Raw genomic sequence first — 6,238 nt, 5'->3', positions numbered from 1 at the left:
GATGAGGGATGGTGGTACGGCTGGATGTGAAATTTGTCCGCGGACCACATTGCTTGGCGTTTCCCTTGGCTCAATCTGCCGGCGATGAGTTACAATATGACCCATCAGCCCGGGATCCAGTTGATAGGCTTGACACACTGCTTGTTCTACTTTCCGTTCTGGTTCTGGCGCCAGTTTGGACATGATCAGACTTGCCCAGAAAAAGGGATTGAGTACCCTGCTACATTTCCGGTCCGAGGCGCACAGCTAGTTCGGTATGCCATGGCATGGAGGATAAGAGAGCTTCTGGCCCCCGCTCCTGTTTTCAGTTGCACCCTCTCTGACGAGTGCATAGATTGGCTTAATGAAAAGGCACAAATCGGGCCTAGCTTGGCATCAGAGGCTCCAACCAGCTCTAGGAGGGGACGCAGGAACACCTGACTATGCCCCGGATTTATTTGCTTTAATCAGAACTTTCAAGTTTTCTTTATGAATGTAATGAAAATCAACTTCAATTTTGTATTCAAGTGCAGGAGAACTCTGTATTGAAATCAATGAAATTGAAGGTTGTGGTACTGCAAATTTTTCGTTTGGTCCAAAAATGGTCTAAGTTGTAAAAAGATTAATTTGAACAAAATCAACTTTCATTAAAACTTGTCAAAACCATTTTCGATATGGATCAGAACTGGACACGCCTGAGATTTGTCACTGAGATGCACAACTCCGGATTCCAACAACTGGAAAGTTGCCCCTAGTCTGAGTAGCATTATACCGGAGGTCACAATCGAGCTCTTGAATGCTCGAATAGACAAAGATGACCGAGGTGATCAAATGGACAAAGTTGATCGGGGAAGTGTTTATGGCTGGACATTCTGATTGCCATTCTGACGCGAAAATAATCAGCACAATATTCTATTTATTTTGAACACACAGCCCATTCTGAACACACAGCCCGTGACACAGCACTCTGTTTTTCTGAACATACAGCCCATTCCGAACACACAGCCCGTGACACAGCACTCTATTTTTCTGAACACACAGCTCATTCTGAACACACAGCCCATAACACAGCACTCTGTTTTTCTGAACACATGGCCCATTCCGAACACACAGCCCGTGACACAACATTCTATTTTTCTGAACACACAGCCCATTCCGAACACACAGTCCATAACACAGCACTCTGCTTATTTTGAACACACGGCTCATGCAGGACATTGCCGATTCTGAATAGTCAGCCCATTTCGAACACTGCCCACTCGAAACATACAGCCCGTAACACAATGCTCGGTCCATTCTGAACACGCTGGGTGGAAAGACGAGATTTGTGAGAGTCGAAACAGACTCAGATGCTCCGAATTTTCCTTATTTTCCTTCTTTTCGCAATCCGGAGCCCATAGCTTCAAATAGGTCCTGGTTTTACCGTTCTGACATGACCTGGGTTAAACCTTCCAGTTTATGAAAGAACCAATTCTGTTTTGCACAACAAATGTGGGGAACGACATAGCACTCCGAGTAGAAAACGATTTATTTTTGAATATGAAAAATGAGTTCTTAACTAGGTATTGAGCCTTCGACTGAACACAGTGAAAACGACTAATCAACGGAAAATAGGGGGAAAAAACCTAAACACATCGAGTAACATCCGAAATGACTCAAAACAAGAATCGGGACAGACAACAAATACGACACTCAGATGTATTACAAAGACGAGAGACCTCTCGGATCACGAGGAGCTAGTTTCTTTGGGTGTTGGTTCCCACCCTTTCTCATTTGTGATTCTTACATCACTCTGGTACTCAAACTTTATTTTCCTCTCAAAATTCTTTTCTGACTTTTCTCTCATCACACACCTCTCTATTCTTCAATCTCTCTGATTTTTTATTCCTCTCTTGGGTGGTTAATGGATAAACAGGAATGGTGTGGGTTCATGCCCAGTATATTTAGCTCGCGGTTATTTCCTCCGATGATGTCTAGTTGATGCCCCGGATGAGGGAATAGAGTATCTTGATCTATTCCAGTTCGTGCTTCGCACTTGGCTTGATACCTTGTTGCTCGGAGGATGTAAGAGCTTTCAGCCCTTTGTTGTTATCCTCAATTGTACCCTTTCTAGCAGGTAGAGTGCCCTTCTTGGCAAGTATGTTGATAATGGGGAAAAGACAGAACACCTGACTGTGCCCCTAGTTCATTATTTTGACCCTTTTTGTTTTTGCTTTCTACTAAAACAATTTTAATCAATATGAGAGTTAGATTTACACACCTGTTCGATTTTCTGATTTGAAATCATGCAAGTCAGGCTATGAGCACTGAAAATTTTCCTGTTTTGAGGCCAAGAAAATGGTTCGATTTTGGAAAAATGGAATAAATTTTCAAGAAAATTAGTCAACCTCAGTAAAAATTTTCAAAAGCTGTTTTTGCAAACGGCCACTACTCGACTAACATGGAATGTACTCTCAAGATGCACAACCTCAGATTTGCAACGATGGAGTACTGCCCCTTGTCTGAAGGATACTGCATGGCAACGAAAAGTTGTCCCTTGTTTGAATAGTATCGCAGCACACTGCAACCAGTCCTCAAAGTGGTGACCGCAGCCGAATTCTCGGATACAACGAAGACAAAGATGATCAAAACCATTACATGGACATAATCGATTTGGAAGTGTTTATAGCTGGACTTCAGAATGAAGTTGCCTACGTATCCCAAACATGAGAATCAAGCCTTACGTAGTTCCGGTTTAGGTTCACTCGTGTATTAACCCTCACCTTTTACGCTCTAACTTTTGCCAATGCCGCCCTTCCGGGTTTTCAACCTTGCGAGCTTTGTTTTTCTTTTCTTTTTTTTTTCTTTTTTTTTCATCTTTTTTTTTATTTCTTTTCTTTTTTTTGTTTTTTTTTTTTGTTCTTTTTCTTTTTGCTCTAACTTTTGCCTGGGTCACCCTTCCGGGTTTTCGGCCCAACGAGCCTCTCAAGGGTAAAAGTGTAGCTTTGTCCATGTCAAATGGTTTTAGGATCTTTAATCCATCTGAATCCAGGAGAATGGCTACTGTTCGCTGATGATATAGAAGTCCATCCAATGGGGGCTGAATTTGCCCTTAGTGTTGTGGATAGGAGCTCGATCGTTCTTCGGCAATACTTTCTTCTTTCCTCCCTTCTGGGATTTGGCATTCTTGACAGTCTTTGTTAACTTGAGAAATGTCCCAATTTTGACTCTTCGAGCTCAACTGACATTTTTGTTTGCCCCTAATTCGAGGGGTATTTCTGACTTAACTTCACAAGCTTCTGTTGACGACGTCTAACCTTCTTGATCTGACTATCTTGCCTCTTGTTCGAGGGCTACTTCAAATCTGGCCACACGGGCCTCACGTCATGATTGACCTTTGAACATTCTAAATTGAGATTCAAGGTTTGAAAGCAAAGGGGGTTGGGTCTTGAGGCTAAGAGCGATCCTAAGCTGCACAATCTCAAGAGCGATTCCACATAGGTCTTCGCAAGATCGTGTAGACACCCCATTTTTGACCGACCCTAAGACTCAGACGTCATCGATTGAGTGCTCGGTGATGGTGCATATTGTGCTCGTTCTGAGGTTTTAAAATTTTGGTTGAAAGCCTCGTCTCCGGACCCTTTGTACTTTGACTCGGTCCGCGGACCATGTCTTATATTCTCTTCCCGGAGGAAGGGAGAGGTCTTGTAGACCACCTCTCAGTGGCCATGGGCTACTTTTCGTGGTCGTAGGCCACTGTTCCCGTTTGGAGACTAGTTTCTGATTTTCGGAGCCGTCGACCGCGCGCCTCGGCTTGGAACCCCTTAACATTCTCTGTTTGGCATGGTTTTTGGAACACACCTTGTTTCCTCTATCTAGAGGGACACTGTGGCCTGGGAGACCACTTTTGTGGTCGCACACCACTTTCGGTGCTCAACAGTCAGTTTTCGAGGCACCCGGCCGTGCGCTTTGCCTCCCGAACTCTTGTTTTGCATCTGTGTTGGTTCATTTTTGGCACGAACCTTGTTTTCCTTGTTTGGGAGGTGGTACAAGGGTGGGAGACCACTTTTTCTCCTTGGAGACCACTTTTCTCCTCGCCAGTCGATTTTCTGGTCGGGAAATTGATTTTCTTGGTCTTTGGGCCACATTTACTGGTCTCCACCACACCATTGGCTTTCTTTCAATGTGGAGACCACCAATTACCCTTGGAGACCACTTTTTTTTTGGGAGACCACTAAAAGTGGCTGGCCGACCACTTTTTCTGGTCGACAGGTTTCCTCTTGTTTTGTCTGACTGAATGGATGCCAGCTGTGCCAGCTGGAAAGCACAGACTGTATCCTCCATACACGTGTATGGAGGGATTGCATCCAAGTTTAGCTTCTCCAAGAAGCTTGAACCCTTTGTTTCTTCTATAAGAGAGGCCCTTCCTCTCCTTTGCACAGGTTCAGAAAATTTTCCTAGGGCAAAATACATATCTCTCTCTATATCTCTATATTTTGGCTCAAAGTGTGTATTGTTCTTGACCTATTGCACCACCTCATAGCCATACACCTCCACCATTAATCTAAGCTTCTTGGAGAGTATTTTCAGAGGTTGAAGAGTTGGCTTTTGGTCGCAAAACTTGCTGGTTTTGCTGAGCTTCAAGGGTAACTCATTTTCCCTTGTTTTAAGCTCTATCTTGATCATTCTCTTAGCCATACTTGCATGCATATTTAAGCTTTGTTGTCAACTAAAAAATACTTCATATTTAAGTGTTTTTCATGTTTGTTTAAGGCTCTTTTGGTGTTAAGGGTCATCTACCCTCTTGCATGCTCTATTTAGCCTTGTTTTGTGCCATGCGATGAGGCCTTTGTATTGATTTTTGCATGGCCTTTTAACCACTGAAATCTAGCGGATTTTTAGTGGTTGGCATGTGGTTTTGAGGGCCTAAATTAGAGAGGGGAGACCCTCTCTCTTTTGGTCTTGTTTGTTTGCATTTTTGGTCTTTCAAAGGAGCACATACTTTCATACTTCCAAGGCTTGGTTCAGACCCTTTTTGGTGACTTTTGGGACCTTCCTAGACTCTTTCTATGGTTGGTTTGGTCACCTTGTGTTTGCCTCTTGCATGTGTAGAGTAATCTCTTTCATGGCTTATCAAAGTAGCACCTCATTCTTGCATGTATTGGTCATGTCTCAGTGGGTTTTTGGCCATCTTTTGGTATGCCATGATTCTATTTTTAGTTGGTTTGGTAGCCTGTCATATGCTTCATATGCTTGTAGTGTAAATCATGTTTACTAGCTCGAAATGCATGATGGTTTGGCCCTCCATTATAGCATATTTTGGCCTTGATCCAAACTGATTTTGTTCATATTTTGGGCTGCCTTAGCTTTGTTTTGAGGCCTGTTGGTCGAAATATGCTTGCCATGCATGCCTGTAGTGTAAATCCCTTAAACTAGCTTTATATGCTTCATGCCTTGACATGTCATTCTAGCTTGTTTTCTTCCCATTTCAGCATGTTTTTGGTGATGTTTTACCATGTCATGACTCTGTTTTGGTTTGGTTTGGTTGGCCTTTGCATGCTCCATACACTTGCCATACAATCCCATGAAATAGCCTAACATGCATCATGTTGGCACATGTCTTTTTAGCATGCTTTTGGCTTGACTTCAAGAAGACTTTGTTCATGTTTTTCCATGTTTAAGGTCTGATTTTGGTTGTCTTGGTCATCCATGACTTGCTTTGTATAGCTTTGGTTCAACCTAGCTTGTTTGCCTTGTGCATCGGGTCCACTAGCATGCATTACTTGGCTCATTTCAATGATTTGGCATCATTAGTTATACTATTTCAATCCATGTTTCATGGCCGTGCACTTGCATTTGTCACTCAATCAATGCGTTGGAGGGTTCCCCCTTTATGCCTTAACATGAGCCATTATGTATGCATTCATGCCTTTGCTTGCGAGCCATCATTTCAGTACTTATTTGGGGTTATTTTGCCATTATATAACTCTAATTTTTGTTGGTGGAGTCATCTCATGCTTGGTCCTAATAGGTGTATTGTTATCCACCTTATTTGCCTTGTATGCATTATGCCTCATGCCGCTCATGCTAGCACATTTTGGCTTCCATCCATGCATGTTTTAGTCTCATATTAACATGTACTAGGACTGTTTTTGGTTACCTTAATCACATGTTTCATGTTTTGTATACCTGTAGTGTAAATGCTCTTGCTTGCCTTAAGCTTTGAGCATCATTGCATGCTTTATTTGTGTTGTTTGGATGATTTGGCATCATTTAACAC

This window comes from Camellia sinensis, chromosome 2, assembly GCF_055761805.1.
Source record: "Camellia sinensis isolate YWXY chromosome 2, ASM5576180v1, whole genome shotgun sequence".
In the NCBI taxonomy this organism is placed as follows: Eukaryota; Viridiplantae; Streptophyta; class Magnoliopsida; order Ericales; family Theaceae; genus Camellia; species Camellia sinensis.
The sequence above is the reverse complement of the archived record's forward strand: the minus strand, read 5'-3'. Positions refer to the sequence as shown.